This window comes from Pteropus medius, unplaced genomic scaffold (assembly GCF_902729225.1).
Source record: "Pteropus medius unplaced genomic scaffold, Ma_sr-lr_union100, whole genome shotgun sequence".
In the NCBI taxonomy this organism is placed as follows: Eukaryota; Metazoa; Chordata; class Mammalia; order Chiroptera; family Pteropodidae; genus Pteropus; species Pteropus medius.
Genome location: NW_024346667.1, coordinates 7,040,103 through 7,057,761, shown reverse-complemented (window position 1 = coordinate 7,057,761; position 17,659 = coordinate 7,040,103). Strand labels below are relative to the sequence as shown.

Here is a 17,659-nt window from a genome sequence, read left to right as displayed (position 1 = left end):
TCTCATTCATGTCCTCAGGCTCTCTGTCTAGTTTAACCACACTAAATATAATCCTTTCTATAAAAGGGCCTTCATCAACTTCAACATGGTTCTTAGCCCTGATTACCTTAGAATTACCTAGCGAAGCTTTAAAAATTACCAATATCTGGTTTCTACCCCCAGAGATTTTTATGTGATTATTTTGGAATACAGCCTGGGAATTTATTGGTGCTTTTAAAAGCCCCCCTGGGTGATATTAATATGCATCCAAGGATGAGATCACTGTGCTTGAAAGATTTCCACCATTACAAAATTAAACAACAGTTCACTATGTGATGATCACTGTTTATTTGCTTTACTTATTGTAGTAACAGATAGTTTCTAGATTCAATAAAAGAGGGGGAATACATGCATTCTAATATGTTCCTAATTCAACATATTGCTTTTAACAATACAGACAGTCCCTGACTTAGGATGATTCCACTTAGGAGTTTTTGACTTTATGATGGTGCAATAGAGGTATGCATCCAGTAGAAACCTTACTTCGAATTTTGAACTTTGATCTTTTTCCAGGATAGCAATACTCTCTTATGATGCTGGGCAGTGGCAGCAAGATGATTTTGTCCCACTGTAGGCTAACGTAGTATTCTGAGCGTGACTGAGGTAGACTAGGCTAAGCTATGATGTTCAGTATGTTAGATGTAGTAAGTACATTTTCGTCTTATGACATTTTCAACTTACGGTGGGTTTATTGGGATGTAACCCCATTATAAGTTAATTGTATTTACAGACAGTTAACATCTGCCAGGCCAAGTTATTTACTGATACTAGAGAGAATCCAACTTTGACAATTTATACATTTTTAATGAGCTCTTAAATGATATTCTGCTTGTGCTATTTTTTGGAACTGTATCATATGCCTCTTTGATAAATAATGGCAATTATTTTATCTTAATGGTATCATATTCTGACTTCATGAAACACACTCAAAAGGAAAAATGCCTGCAAATGAAATATGCTAAAGAACTGTAAACAAGCCTAGAATAATAATAATAATAAAAACCCCTCAATTCTATATTGCAGAACTGAATATCCAGGCTACAGATAAAGCCTCTTATTTTTTCTAAATCTACCTAGCTTTAGAAATTTTACTGTTCATCAATTATACTTTCACAACTTCTGGGAAATAACGAGAAACTGAAATTCATCGTCAAAGACTGTGGACACAGAGAAGGCTGGAGGTGGGTAAGGAGAAGTAGAGGATAAAGGGAGGAATCAGAAGAGCCAAGTGTTTTATATCCTAGAGGTAAGCCCTGAAGACTGAAATGGAGAGCGGTGAACCTAATAGGCTTAGATCAGGAATTATTTTGATAACAGGACATCATACATGCCTTTCTTTATGCTATATCTGATAGTTTTCATTTTGCAAAATCATAGATAAGCTGCAGGTAGCCAAATCCAATGGATATTTAGAATTAGAGGAATGTAAATGAGGTATATAAAGAGTTGCCCTTTAAACATTTCCCCACTGTGTTTTACACCAGAAGTTCTCAAACTTTACGATGCATCAGAATCACCTGGCAAGCTTGTTAAAACACATTGCTAGGCCCTAAACCCCATGATTGGTAGGTGTAAGGCAGGGCCAAAACATTTTTATTTCTAACAAGTTCACAGGTGATTCTGATGTCCCTATGGGTTAGGAGAATGCACACTCCGTGTAAAGGTGTTTCCTGATGGTCCTTATTCTTGAGTTTTCACCATCTCTTCTTACAGATTTTTGTATTTGTTGGAAGGACTGCTTTTTTTAATGCTTTCCTTTGAAGATGATTTCAATCTGCTATCTGCTTTTTTAACTGAATAAAAAGTCCTGCTGAATAACTCCCAGGACTCACATGTTAAGATATATGGCTGTGTTCTAATGTGAGTTCCCATAATCCTTCACTCGGATACATTTCATTTACAAACAATAATCCCTTTGCTAACTACAACAGTGAATTTTATAGTCCTGCCACCTTTCTAAATTTTGATGATCAGAGTTGTGATTAAGTGGGAATTAAGATAGGAAATAAGGGCTAATGGTTATAGAGGGTGCTATCGTCTGACTGTGTCCCTCAAAAATGCACGTGTCGAAACTTCACCCCCAAGGCGGTATTAGGGGGTGAGGCCTTTAAGAGGTTATTAAGTCAGGAGGGTGGAGCCTGTGTGAATGGTGTTAGTGCTTTTATAAAAGAGGCCTGTGAGCTCTCCTTCGTTCTTTTCACAATGTGAGGATACCGTGGGAAGCCTGTGACCTAGAAGGAAGCCTTCACCCAATCACGCCAGCATCTTAATCTTGGACTTTCAACCTCCAGAACTGTGAGAAATAGATTCCTGTTGTTAATAAGCCACCTAGTCTTGTAGCAGCCCAAATGATCTAAGATAGAGGGAAACAGATTTTATTAGGATAACCTGTGGATTTCAATTATTCATGCAGTTTTATCCAATGAATAATCAAGAGTTCACTGTGGCTATGATTTTCTGTTGAATTTTTCCTTTTTAAAACTCCACATAGTAGCTTAATTATAATCTCTCACTGCCTACTCAGAGAAAGCTCTTCAAATTGGCTATAGATTTCTTAAGTATGTGAGAGTTTAATGTGCCATTTTGTAGCCTAAGACTGAGGATTAAGCATCCAGTATAAAAGGTATGTAGTGGGGCATGAAGAGAACATATTTTGTGAGAAATCTAAAAGATAAATGGCAAAAATTCTTAAGACTGTTAACAGTAGACAAAACAGAAAAGAACAAAAGAAATAGGTGACTTGGAAAATGGGAGAGTTTTCACCTCTGTTTTTTAAAAAAGTTTCTCACCGACCAGTTAGAATGGGTGACTCCTGTGAAGAGAGGAGAAAAAAAATGCCCTCAGTTGTCATGAAAACTTGAATATGTTAAAAAAATTGGACCAATTAATATCAGAAGAGGCTTTAAAAATATTCATGGACCCAGGAACCATCTTTCCTTAATGAGAAAGAACCAGGGCTTTGTGGCTGTCATGTAAGAACTGTGACCATGAAACAGTAAGGTCTTTCACACATCACATGTAACAATCTTGTCAGGTTAGGGACTTACCAATATCCAGCTCTAGACAAGGATAATATCACATGTGTAGCTGGGTATTTCGAATTTATGTGAACTCTTTGCAAAGCTGTTTATTTGGTTTATACTCATTTTTGGTCCAGGTGTGCTATATCCCACTCCTTAAATATAGCTTTCTAGCTCCATGTCACTGTGTCATTGTTAATATTCTTTTTTCACAAGAAATATTTTCTTTACTAATCTTATTTATTGAAAATCTACAAACTATCAAGGTTTTGGTCAAATATTATTACAAAATTTTTTAAATTGAGGTATAATTATAACATTAGTTTCAGGTGTAAAGCATAATTCAGTATTTATATTGCATAGTTAACTTTCGTCATTATATAGTTACAAATTTTTTCCTGTGATGAGAACTTTTAATATCTACTTTTAGCACCTTTAAAATAAGCAATACAGTATTATCAACAGTCACCATGCTGTGCATTACATCCCCATGACTTATTTTATAACCGGAAGTTTATACCTTTTGATCCCTTTCAACATTTTGCCCACTCCTGCCTCTGGCAACCACCAATCTGCTCTCTGTATCTATAAGTTTAGGTTTGTTTATTTAGATTCTATGTATAAGTGAGGTCATATGGTATTTGTCTTTTTCTGACTTACATCACTTACTATAATGCCCTGAAGGTCTATCCATGTTGTCATAAATTGCAAGATTTCCTTTTTTATGGCTCAATAGTCTTTCATTGTGTATATATACTACATATATCTATTCACTCACTGATGCACACTTAGGTTTTTTCCATATCTTGGATATGGTAAATAATGCTGAAATGAACATGAGAGTATATATATCTTTTCAAATTAGTGTTCTTGTTTTCTTCAGATAGATAACCAGAAGGGGAATGGTTGGGTTGTATGGTAGTTCATATTTTAGTTTTATGAGAAACCTCCATTCTGTTTTCCATAGAGCCGCACCAGTTCGCAATTCCAATAGTGCATGAGGTTCCCTTTTCTCCACATCTTCAACACTTACTTGTTGTCTTTTTGATAATAGTCAATCTGACAGGTGTGAGGTGATAGCTCATTGTAGTTTTGATTTGCAATTTCTTGATGATTAGTGGTGTTGACTGTCACCTGTCTGTTGGCCATGCGTATGTCTCCTTGGGAAATATGCCTATTCAGGTATTCTCCCCATTTTTTAATTGGATTTTTAAATGTTGAGTTGTATGAGGTCTTTATATATTTTAGATATTAACCTCTTATCAGATATATCATTTTTGAAAATCTTTCATTCAGTGGATTGCCTTTTTGTTTTATCGATGGTTTCCTTTGCTGTGAAAATGCTGGTTAGTTTCAAGTATTTAATTTTGCTTTTGTTGCCCTTGCCTAGGGAGACAGATTAAAAAAATATAACTTAGTTTATAAAGCAAAAAGTTTAACAGTTTCAGGTCTTACATTTTTAAATTCATTTTGAGTTTATTTTTGTATATGATGTAAGAAAGTGGTCTAACTTTATTTTTTTGCATGTATCCGTGAAGCTTTCTCAACACCATTTATTGAAGAGACTGTCTTTTCTCCATCGTATGTTATTGCCACCTTGTTGTAGATTAATTGACAATGTAAGCATGGATTTATTTCTGGGCTCTCTATTCTGTTCCATTAACCTACGTGTTTTTGTGCCAGTACCATACTGTTTTGATTGCTATAACTTTGTAGTATAGTCTGAAATCAGGGAGTATGATATTTCCAACTATGTTCTTCTTTTTCAGGATTGCTTTGGCTTATTTTAAATTTTTTATAAAACTGAGGTCATACCATTTGGTAGACTATGTTTGGATGGAACATAATTTAGTTTATTTCTATTTGACAGTTATTTATAAAAGTTTGATATTATAAAATCTAGCTGATGTGACAGTACTTGTACATAAATCTTCATGTTTAGAATTTTTCCTTATGATAATTTGCCTTAAACTAAGCTTACTGAGTGCTTATTATATACCCTAGACTGTTCTCATCAATATGTATAGAGATATACAATCCTTGTTGAAAATCAGTGATACAGGTACTATGATTATCTCTTTAGAAAGATAGCTAAGGCACAGCCAGAAATGAAGTTATTTAGTTACTAGATCCAGATCACAAAGCTGGAAAGTGGTAGAGTGAGATTTGAATACATGTCTGTCAGCTGCACTTGCTCCAGAGCCTAGGCTCTTAACATGCTATACTGATTCATTTTAAAGAAGACAAATGGATTTGAGAAGAGTTTTAATAATAAACCTTACATAAGTAGAGTAGTCCGTGACTGCTTGAAAATTTTCATAGGAGATGAGACCATTCAAAAGCAACAGGTTTTTATTAATTTATTTGTTAGAAGGATTTCTTGACAGGATGATTAATATTCAAACAGAATATACATTGTTCATTTCTGAGCTCTTTTTAAGAGAAGCAGCTTTAGAAGATAATTTAAATTTAGATTTAATCTGACTACAACTGGGAATAAAAGAGGTAAGAAAAAGAGAAAGGAGTCTTTTCTGGCTTCTGCATTAAAGAAATATAATTTCAGTGCTTTTGACATATTGTGTATAACAGCTAAAACTGGTAAAATGAGATAAATTAATCAAAAGTACATTTAGAAAAGGCCGATATTGCATTATTAACATATGCATTCACAACCAATATACTTATTTCTAACTTCTGCTTAATTACTGTAACTTTCAAAGCAGTAGGGTTCAAATCAATGTCTGTTTATTGGATGCTGCTCTTAAAAATGCATTGTTTCAAACTAGAACTCTTGTATAGTGCTGGTGGGAGTGTCAATTGGTATAACTACTTTGGAAAACTTGCAGTACCAATTCAATATTTATATAGCCTACTATCCAGAAATTCCACTCCTGAGAGAATGTGGTACTTGCTTATGGCAGAAAACTTGGAACTGGAGGAAGGACAAAGACGAGCATAAAAATAAACTGTCATCATAGTGCGGAGATAATATTAACATTTTTAAGGTGGACTTTACATATGTTTGTAGTAGACTTATTTTATACAATAATATATTGTAAATACGTTTCCATTTAAAAGATAGTGAACAATCTACCTATAATATAACATGGCCATAACACAACGTATATTGCTTATCATAATTCTGTCTTGTTGATTATTAAAGACTGTTTGACTTTTTCACTATATTTAAGTGACACTGTAATGGACATGCTCATATATAAATTTTTAGCAAATATTTGAATATTAGGAAAAATTTATAGAAGTAAAATTTCTGGTTTAAAGTATATATATATTAAAGATTTAGATATAAATAGCTAAAAATTATTGTAATTTATACTTCCTTCAGCATAGTATGATATTGTACAACATCCAACAATAAGCATAATTATTTTTTCTAATCCTTGCCAAATTTATAACTAGAAATAATTGCCTCTCATTCTAGCCGTAATTAGTATGGTTAGACTTTTAAAATAAATATATTGTCTATTTTTTTTAGAATTTTCTGTTTATCTCCTTTGAATATTTTTATATCTTTTAATTGAAAGAATTCTTTATAAAAGATAACCAAAATTCTTTGTTTATTACCTATACTGTGGATTTTTTTGTTTTATTACGAATTTTTCATATTTCAAACTCATTTTCCAAATTCTAATACTTTAGTTTGTCCCCTTGAGGAAGGAGAACTGAGGAGAAACTACTATCACAGGTAAATTTTATTAGGCCCCTTGGGACTTCATTTCTTATGTTTTCATTTCATGTCCTTTCTTGTCTCCCCAACCCTTTTATTCTAGTAAGACTTATTCCTCTAAAACAATGATTCCGTTTAACTCCCAGAGGGCATAACAGATATGTATGTAGTTGATATTTGTAGAGAGGGAACACTCCTAAGATCCTGCCATGTGTCAGGGTCTGTGCTAGACACTTCACTACATTTATCCATGTTATCCTTAAAAGAACCTTAATGAAGTATGTCCTTTCTTCATTTTGTAAGCTGAGGAAATTGAAGATCATTCAAATTGTGTGAACTTTCTTTCCTGTATTCCCTTTGCCCTTCTTGATTTCACCTTCAATCTGTTCCTTTTGAAGTCTCCATTTTGCTATAGCAATTCCATCCTTGCACCTGCTCAGGCCTTCAAAATCCTCAGTATCATCCTTGCTTTCTTTCTTTCCTACTCCACATGCAGTCTGTGACGAATCTCCATCAGCTCTTCACTTCCACCCTAATTTCCCTACGCCACGTCACTCTCCTCATGATCTTGATTTATTTCAATAGCCTTCTATTTGGTCTCTGCTGCAGCCCTTCCTCCTGGTGTCTATTCTCCATCCAGAAATCAAAGTGATCCTATTAGAATGTGTCTTTTTTTTTTTTTACTTCAAACCCTCCAATGGCTCCTAACTCACTTGAGTAGAATCCTCACCCATCTGGGTCATCTCTACCTCTTTTATCTCTCACTTCATCTTCTCCACTCTGACACCCTGGCCTCTCGGTTGTTCCTAGCACACTCAGGCATATTTCTGCCTCAGGGCTTTTGTACTTGCTTTGCTTTCTGCCTTGAAAGTCATTTGCCCAGAAATCTTGCTCCTTAACCTCCTTCTGGCCTTTGTTCAAATATCACCTCCCCCAGGGGCTTTCCTCGATCACCTTATTTAAGAGTACTCCCTCACTCCTTCATATTCCTTATGTCTTCTCTCTGCTTAATTTTTCTCCATAGCATTTCTAATCATATGGCAGCCCACATTTTTTTTGTTGTCGTTATTTTTATAATCTGCATTTCCCACCAGGGTGGTAAGATTCATGAAGGCTAGGATTTTTGTTTTTATTTTCCGCCCTGTCCCCAGCCCCTAGAAGAATGCCGAGCATGCATAAAGCACTCAAATCAATGTTGGTTGAATAAATGAATGATTCCTTCACAACCAGTTATTAGGGCTGGCCAAGGTGAAGTGCTGTGCAGAACTTCCTGGCTTCAACTCTCATTTCAATCTCCCTTGTCCTTCCCCAGCTTTTCCTTAGGAGCCACCTGCCTGCACTTGTTATAGGTTAAAGGCTGGTGAGCCCTGAGAGTACTTGGCAACAAGTGCAACATTTGTTCCTGCTGCCACGCACAGACATAGCAGCGGTGGTAGATAGTCTTAGAAGGAAGTGTGATGTTTACATCATCCCATTACCATAGTTGCAAGAGCGAATTTGAAACTACATATACCTGATTTGGGTTATCTCTGGATGCCATTCACAGAGAATGAAGAGAGGAAGATACTTCATCCAAAGGAGAATTTGGTGAGGTGCCAGCAGTATGCTACTGCAGTGGAAACGCCTCCACATCCTCCTTTGCCAGCGGTGGTATGGCCCAACCTGCCCGGTTGTGGCTCACCTCAGGTTTCAGCCACACCAACCACAGGGGCTCTGAAAATGCCAAGAGAGCCTCTAACCAAGAATGTGATTCCTCCTCCTGGATTTAAAGTCTAGAAAGAAGAACATGGACTTGGCTGAGGTTGCGGGGGTGGGAGACAGAGGAAAGGGAAGTGGAGTTGGTTCTCTGCCCAGAGAGGCAGTGAGCACAGCCTAAAGAGTCTAATGAAGCACAGCCGGCAAACTGGGAATCTGGCGGTCTGGGGTCAGAGATGTGCACTCTGGAAGGATGTTGGGACACGAGGTAGTGCTGAAGGCCACCACCAGCACCCAGGGTGGTAGGGAAATAACTTCTGAACCTGCGCTCCCATCTTCCAGGGAGTCATGAATTGAAGTTTCATGTTTGCCGTAGAACCGTCCAAATTAGAGTGCTTATTTGTGGGACGGAGTGGTGTGGGGTGGGGTGGGGTGAGGTGAGGAATTGCCAGCGAATGTGACGCGCACCATTCTCACAACTCCGATGACACTCTCCTTAAAACAACTGAACAGCAACATCCTCCTCTCTTCCTGGCATTAACTTCTGCTGAGACAAACCTCCCTCTGCACACTTCAGGGAGTTTGCCAGTAGAATAACATAACAGGAGAACGTTTCCATCATTTAACTCTCTCGGGACTTTGTTAGCCTTTTAAAATTCAAACTACGGTAGGGCGGAGGTAGAAATTGGAGTGGGGAGAAGGCGCCAGCAGCCGCTGTCAAACCTTTGGGAAGTAAGTCATCTAATACGTCCATGACAGGTGAAGTTGTCTGACTTTCTGCGCTCCGCACAACTCAAGAACTGAGCCTTTGGTTTATTTTCTCGTTTGGTGGGGGGTGTCAGTGCTTGTGTGAAGGGGTATAGTACCGGGGACAGGCAAGCCTTCAAGGGCGAGGTGTCCTCCATTCTGCTGAGGTATAAGTTTCAGTGGAAACTTTCTCTTAGAGGCTCCTCCTCCTTCACCTTGGAAACGACACCTGGTAGCGCGGTCCCGGGAGCAGAGGCGTGGCCGGCGGTGGTGGCGAGGTAGGCGGGGCCCTGTGCGTGCAGAGTCCCTCGGCAGGTCGGGCCCCGCCCAGCTCGGCCCAGCCCGCCCCAAGGGCGTGTGGGGGCGGGGGCACCCGCTGGTGAGTCGTCGAAAAGTTGTGTTCAGACCTTCCCCAACCTCCTACTTTCTTCCCCTTAGCCCTGCTGTAGAGTTGGAGCCAGGCAGAGACCGACGAGACTCGGGCAAGGCGCCAGCTCCCCTTCCTCGCGGTGCTCAGCGCGGGTGGCTGTCCTTAGGACCCGAGCACAAACTTTCTGGACCGTCCCGGGACACTCGTCCGGCGAGTCCCGCATCGCGCTGGGAGGAGGAGCGGCGGCCGCGGACAGGTACGTGGTGTGCCGCTGTGATATCTGTGCTTGAGGCACTCGTTTATTTTAGGGAGTTAGGGAGGAGGGAGAACAGAAGTGTCCCTTTCCTGCATCTCTCGGCTGGGTCGAAAGAGCAGATATTGGGATGGGGGTCCCAGTGGGACTATCCCAAACAAGATCGCTGTGTGGAGCCGAGACACAGCGGGGAGGAGATGGCTCTCAGATCTGTGGAACTGGCTGTTACTCGGTGGCTGACCCCAGGGGAGAGCCAGCTTGTTTTAACAGAGAAAGATGTCATCAGGGCTTTCACCCCTTTCTTGGTCCCTGGGGCCACAGAGCTGGGTCCTACGGGAGAAACTGGCAAAGGCGGAGATATCTGAGCTCAATTTTCCTCTCCAAACCTCCTTGCATACGCAAGAGAAGGAGGCGGTGCTACTTTGAGGTTTGCAGCACTTTACTAGTGTAAAGACTTACTTGTTTGGTGGCTGTTGCTCAATTTCAAAAGTTCTCTAGTGAAACTGCTTTCAGGTAGTGGTGGTGGTTGGGGTGTGTGTGTGTGTGTGTGTGTGTGTGTCCCGCCCCGATCTCAACAAAGCTCCCTTGTTAAACCTTCTTCTAGGGAGTGGAACTAGCTGCTGTTCTATTTCAAGACTGGCCAGAGCGAGGTGTTAGTGGCAGCGGTAGCCGTGTTCGCTTGGGGCTTTGGGAATCACGTGAGCAGATCTAATGAATTAGCCCACCTGGATCCATCCATTCTTAGCAAATCCATTCAGCAGGTACTGCAGCCTCTGCCATCCATGGAAGGGGAAAATCCAGGTGTAGAGAAGGAGCCCCAGAGAAGAGACAGTTGAGGAGTGGCAGTAAACAATGCACACCAGTAGTTGCTACCTTGTAAACTGGAACCACTCCCTGGCTTCTCTGAAAGGATCCTGCTGTCAAATTCATCTCATTAGGAAGTCAGCTGTTCTCTGTTAATAGCCACAGCAGCCCTGATGAAATTATGTAGGTCATTGAAAAATAATTCCTGCTTAATCACTTTTATCCTGTGGGTTAATGAGAGAAAAGATTTCCTCTCTTTAATGTACCATGCTTGTTTGGCAGGATCACCCGCCTGACCTTAAGTTTGCTTGTACTTCAGGCACTAGACAGGATGTTGTCTCAGATACTGCCCAAACCTAGTGTATTACAGCCGAAGTCCACATCTGGAGCACTTCAATTGTCTTCACTGGATAGAATTGAGCAAGAGATTCAGTCTGTATATTTGCTCTTTAATGCAAAATACTTGTTGACTTTAGATAACTTTTCAGATAATTAAAGAATGGTTTCTTTTAGCTTCAGTTAATCCCTTTCCATAGAGCTCATAAGAATTGTGTCCATGGCTTGTCTTGACAAATTACGTTTGGAGTCCCATTTGTCATTTATCCTGTAGCTTTTGGAACAAGCTTAAACTGTGTGGGGCTGGTGGAAAAGGCAGGAGAAACTGAGCATCAGCGAACTAAATTCAGGGGAAGATTTAGAGTAGTCTAATTTAGACCCAACTGCCCAGCTAGTTTCCTTCTTGCCTCTAAATAGACACTATATGTTGTGTAGCTTTCATGTAGGCCTTTGAAGACTAGAAGTGAAAGGACTATTCTACCACAGAGTCAGAGTAATACATTGCTGGACAGTTCTTCATGATAACCTCCCAAGTTTGGTTCAAAACACTTTCTCTGCAAAGTTCTTTCTGCCATAATAGGAAGTCAAAAGATAACGTCTACAAATCAAGAAGTAGATGTACAAATTATGTAGAAATACAGAGGTACATCTTAGACAAATAAGAGTTGACTGAGGAGTGATATTTGAAATTATGTTGTCATATTACTTTTTAAAAAATTTGATAAGGAAGCTCCTACTCAGTATAAAACAAAATCACTTCCTCGGGTCCCTGCTTAGCCACTTGGTCTTTATTGTATACTTTTGTCTCATGGGGAAATACATAGGTCCTCTGCAGAGCTGGACCTCAGATTCTGTTCTTGGAACACGATTTACCTCTCCTTCACTCTTACTCTCAGAAGCTTCCCACTCTTAGATTTTAGTCTGTGTAAGGAAACAGTGCTCAAGAGTGTCCAATAACTTCAGGGACTTCATTTATGGGGATCTCTTAGTAAATACAATCTGTAGTGCTTTATGATTAACCAAGTGCTTTGACATGTAAAATATTGGTGCTATGTGATTTAACCATTTTGTAGTGTGTGCTATTATATTCGGGCTACACAAGAGGAAAACAGGTGAGACTCGGAGAAAATAAAGAACTTTGATATGTGTACTTAGCTCCTGTATGTGGTAGACTCAGATCCAAATTCAGGATTTCTGACTTAGAGGCCATGTTTTATTTTTTTTCTCTGCTACATTTTGTGAAGTGGTTGGATGTGAAATGGGATGTCATTTCTTATTAACCAGACTGCCCATAATTAGAGACAGGACTATCTATAAATATGTACACATCAATACGTGTATGTAACATTCGTGTCTTTTGCATCTCAACAGTATGGCTATACCTGGATAGATGGATGGGTTGGGTGAATCAATATCCCCAGTAGATTAAATAAAGAACTTTTGGTAATGTCTAAAATTGGAAAAAATAAGGAAATAGCAATGTAAGCATGCGATTTACAAATATGAAAGTAATTACTTAAACATCTTGAAGAGTTGAAGGAGCTTCTTTTGGGGAATGGAACTCAGGATGAGTAGGAGCCAGGCAGGAGTCTGCTGTTTATGGCTAGTACCTTATAACTTTATACCTTATATTTTAGATTATGTACATGTACATTCTTTTTAAAAAATCCTTTGGTAAAGATAGAGTAAAGGTCTATTTTCAGAACTTTAGATCTGTAAGAGATCACAGAGGTTGTTCTCAGCTATTCCATTTTTCAGGTGAGGAAATTGAGAAGTTTAAATGTTTTGTCAAGGTCACATGACTGTAGAGGCAGACCTTTTTCAGCACAAGTTCACACCTTTCCCCAGGCAGGTGGACATTTTCCCCACACTTGTGATTCTTCAGTTAACTTTCTAGGCAATTCTCTCTTTTTCTATATAGTTTTTGTTATATTTGTATAGGTTACAGGACTGTAGATTCAGAATTCCTCATATTTCCATTATGAAAATGTTTCAAATATCTTTAGAGTTAGCAGGCTCTGTAATTTTTTGTAAATTTGCAATAAATTTAATTAGAATTAGAGACGCTTATTCAGTTTGTCTGCAGCTATTTGGAAGTGACAGTGTTGCTCAGTTGAATTTGATAAATACTGGGATGTAGGCTAAACTTTTATCCTGAGCAGCTATGACTAATGGGAGATGTTAAAGGGGCTTTTCCAATATCCGCATGTGATGCTTAATTTTGAAGTTCTGAGAATGAGGCTATCGCTGTCTTCCAAAAGAGAGGTAAAGGCAGATGACATTTTAGAGCTATTATAGAAAAGTTCTAAGACCCTAAGTCTTTCCTTTTCATTATGCATAAGGTTTTCTCCTACTTCCCTCCAATTATATCATTAACTTAAAACTTTATTTTTTTCTGATTATATACATAATACACATTATTCAACATTTAAACATTACAGAAATAAGTAATTTGAAAGTTAAAGTACACTGTAATCTTATATTCTGGAGGAACTGCTATAAATAGGTATATGATTTTCTCCCCAAATTTCTCTCTGTGTTAAAATATATTTACTATTACTGTGATTGTTAATAACAACTGGGGTAACACTAAACACCTTTCAACTTGGTTTTTGTTTTAATGTGTCTTGAAAGTGTTTCCATGACCATACCTACAGAACATCCCGGCTGTATAATATCGCATCACAGATTATTTTAAACAATTTCCTATTGTTAGAAGTTTGGATTCCTTTTCTGTACTAAGAACAGTGCTTTAGTGAACACCCTTAAAGTACACTTGTGTGAGTGTTTTCTGTAGGAAAGTTTTGTGAAAGAGTCATGGATATGAAAATATTAAATTTCTCTAATTTATACTTCCCATAATACTGTGCCTCCCTTTAAAATTATATGAATACCTATTTTTCTGAATGTATATGAAAGATAGAAATTATTAATACATGACCAGACGCTGAAACAAGAGGTCATAGTAGCAAAAGCCTCTGAGCTTTTAGGTGGGGCTCACCTCATTTTCTCACATATCAGCCTCTTTTTGGTTTTAATTTTTTCCCCAAGAGAAGAGAGTAATTGATAACAGCTATAAAAATACTCTGTAATTGTTGGATGAGCTGCTAATTAGCTTTTATGGAGCATAGTTCTTTAAAAAAAACATTTTCTTAACATTATTCTAGGGCAGGCCATTAAGGAGTTCAGAGAATCCACTAAGCTTTGCAGAATGCAGAGTGTGTATATTTTAGCTTCTCTTCTTGTATTTTTAAAGTTTACCTCTGGTTAAATATTGGTAATAAGTCAATTTTAAGATCTTTAGGCTTGTAGAAAGTGCCAGGAACTGATTTCACTCTTCTCAGTGTGGAAAATGTGAAATAAGATACTCTGGCTAAATTTCATGACTCAGGCTCATTGAAGCAGGAACAGTTCAAAATTCCTGTGGCAAAGTTTTTATTGACCATCTTAAAGAGTTGATTAATATTTGCTTTGTTCATAACCATTCATTTATGTTTCATTCCTCAAAATTAGTGTCTTCTGTCTTGTTTATGTTCATGGAATTTGTACTTGAAATTTCTTTTAGGTTGATTTTCTTTGTAATATATCAGAATGTGTATAGAAAAAAATCTCTATACATAGTACACATATATACACATTCATGCATAAGTACATAGTGATATAAACTATATTTTAAAAATATAATCGTCTGTAGGTTATTTAGCATGAATATTTTGTGCATCCTCAAAACGAAATGATATTTATCTGTAATATTTACTAGGAAAAATGTTTAATATTTTTAGTATGTGTGCTGCCGAAGCGAGCACTTCTTGATATTTTTGTATGATAAATTTTCTTAAAATAATTTCTTGGGACATGGGAGACTTTATAGTTTGCATATATTCATATATTGATCTTTTCGTGAGAAGATACATGTCTAATGTATTATTCTTGATTATTGCCTGTTCTCTAATATAAAGTCATTTTTTTGATATTTTAAATCTCATTTGTATATGTTATAAAATGTTTACATTTTTGCTTATTTTCAGCAAGATGAAATAGTTTAAAAGCATATGAAAAATCTGATAATAAGACTTTCATTGACCTTGATTTGTTCCAAGAAACACCATACTATTTACCTGAGTTGTGTTAAAAACTTAATGATTGGTGCTCATTTCTTATCAGCTTGATTAAGTTTGACCTCTGAATTTCCTCCTTATACTTCTCCACTGTGTTACTATTTAGGACCTTGCATGTCCTATTTGAAAAGTAGACCCTATAGTTGCTGTAGAAGAATCAGCTTGTATCTTTTGTTTAAGGTGTCTCTAGATGGGTTATGTTGCTGCCTCTCTTTTTATTCCCTTAAAGTAATCCTACCTTTTGATCATGTTTTAGAGTTAGTTTGTCACTGAGGAGTGATCATTTCTTCATAGTGAATCACATGACAGGTAAATTGATGAGGCTTCCTGACTCAAGCCAGACTGGCTCAACCTGCTGTCCTCAGAGCTTCTGTCAGTATAGCCATGCCAAGAGCAAACTCTCAACTTGGTTCTCTTCTCTATGTGGATAACTTCTAAATCTGAATCTTGTTGCTGACCTTTGGAATCCTAGCCTTGCTTCTCTAGTTCCTGCTGGATAGGTCTACATTTAGGTCCTAACATCAAATTAAACTAATAGGATTATGAGAGTAACTGCATCTTAATCACCTAGCAGAGTACCTTATATTGAATAGAATCCCATACATGTTTGTTGTTGATAATGTGTCTCTTATTATCACATGGTCAATTATAATTTTTTAAATCTTGCTTTTGGTCCCAGTTTTTCCTTCTCCAATACATTTCAGTGTGTTTGATTTCATAAAGCAGGGGTCCCCAACACTCAAGGATGTGGACCGGTACCAGTCCATGGCCCGTTAGGAACTGGGCTGCATAGCAGGAGATGAGTGGCAGGCAAGTGAATGAAACTTCATCTGTATTTGCAGCCACTCCCCAGAGCTAGCATCACCACTTCAGCTCCACCTCAGATTATCAAGCATTAGATTCTCATAGGAGCACTGGACCCTGGTGCCAAAAAGGTTGGAGACTGCTGTAAAGTATAGCTTTGCCTATGTCACTGATCATGGACCTTGTTGCCTACTGAGTATTGACTCAATTCAAGTTGTGATGGTTAATTTTATGTGACAACTTGACTGGGCCACAAGGTATCCAGATATTTGGATGTGTCTGTGAAGGTGTTTCTGGGTAAGATTAACTTTTGAATTTGTAGACCGAGTAAAGCAGATTGCCTTTCTCTCTGTGGGTGGGCCCTGTTCAATCTGTTAAAGACCTGAATTGAACAAAAAGGCTGAGTAGGGGAGAATTTGATCTCTTTGCCTGTCTTTGAGCTCAGACATTGATCTTCTCTGCCTTTGGATTCAAACTTGGACTTGAAGAATACTATAGGCTCTTTACTTCTCCGCTTGCCGAATGCAGATCTTGGGACTCAAAATAAATCAATCTCTTTCTCTCCTTTATGTACATCCATTTTATGTACATCCTATTGGTTCTCTTTCTCTGGAGAACCCTGAGTAATACTTGAGGCATCTATGATTTGGTGCCTTGTGAAGATCCTCTGCTCTGGCTGCCATAGTGATCTCTTCCTTATTCCTGAGCCACACCCTACCTATTGCTTTTTCTCCATCTCTGCTGGGACTAGTCCTCTTTCCACTTATTTCAATGATGTGCATTCTTCAACGCCCAGCTCAGAACCTGCGTCCTCCATTAAACTTTTCTTGGCTGTCTTTTCCTGTGGCTGTTTTCTGGCATCAGAAACTCTGTACTGAAATTTTAGAAGCTTAGTCATTTGCTGCCTTCTAGTGTTATCTTTCATACATTTGTCCTTCTTCCCAACTATATTATAAACTTCTTTAGGACCTGGACCAAACTCTATACTTCCAAATCGTCCACTGTTCTTGGTGTTGCCTTTCATTTGGTAGGTGGCCAATGAGTGTTTACTGTTTTATAAATATATATATTAAATATATATAATAAATATATATATTATAAATATATATTAAAAATATGTGTGTGTACACACACACACACACACACACACACACATACACACACACACACATACACACACACACATACACATACACATACACTAATATCTACCTAGAAAGAAAAGGTAAATGTTGGCCTTGCATGTCCACACTCCCCCATCTTGAGCCCATGGAGGAAATATCTAATTTATTTCCCATGGGATCTGGAGCTCTTTATCAATGCAGTGCTCCAGAGAGACTGCTGGTTGTTTGGGGTGGTTACTAGGCATGAAGCCTACATATCATTCCTGACCTAGAGCCAACATTTCCTTAAAAAAAAAAAAAAAAAAAAAAAAAATTGAATTAGCCCTTTCCTGAGGTACTGGTTTGCAACTATTTTTACTGCCATCTGCTTTGCTCTTATCTCTTGTAATTCCTATTGCTCTGCCTCTGGCTAAGTCTTCACATCTTATTCTGTAAGTGTGCTATGTAGCACGTTTGTGTCAATAATTTTGAGAAGGGTGAAAGAGAAGAAATATGGAAAATGAGCTGTATGTTCTTATGCAATTCGGATTTGTCAAATTTTATGCAGTTTTCATTCAAGCACAGCATGATTTTCCTCATTTTTCTCGTAATTCAGTGTAGTTTTTGAGGAACATCATTGGAAATCTCACCTCATTCTGCTCTTTGGCTGATCTTTAAGCTG

General features: G+C 38.0%; 1 protein-coding gene across 10 annotated transcripts in view; it reads left to right on the top strand.

Annotated features, from left to right (window-relative positions):
• The first annotated feature begins 9,188 nt into the window (after nucleotides 1-9,188).
• The window catches only part of FHIP1A (FHF complex subunit HOOK interacting protein 1A), a 208,576-nt gene continuing 200,105 nt past the window's right edge, over nucleotides 9,189-17,659 (top strand). For 7 of the 10 annotated variants that reach the window (XM_039875970.1, XM_039875973.1, XM_039875971.1 and 4 more), the window contains exons 1-2: nucleotides 9,542-9,815; nucleotides 10,417-10,573. The gene's annotated coding sequence lies outside the window, so the exon portion shown is untranslated. Of the gene's footprint in view, nucleotides 9,468-9,541; nucleotides 9,816-10,416; nucleotides 10,574-17,659 lie in introns of those variants that run through there. The other 3 variants (XM_039875966.1, XM_039875967.1, XM_039875962.1) reach the window with 2 other exon arrangements.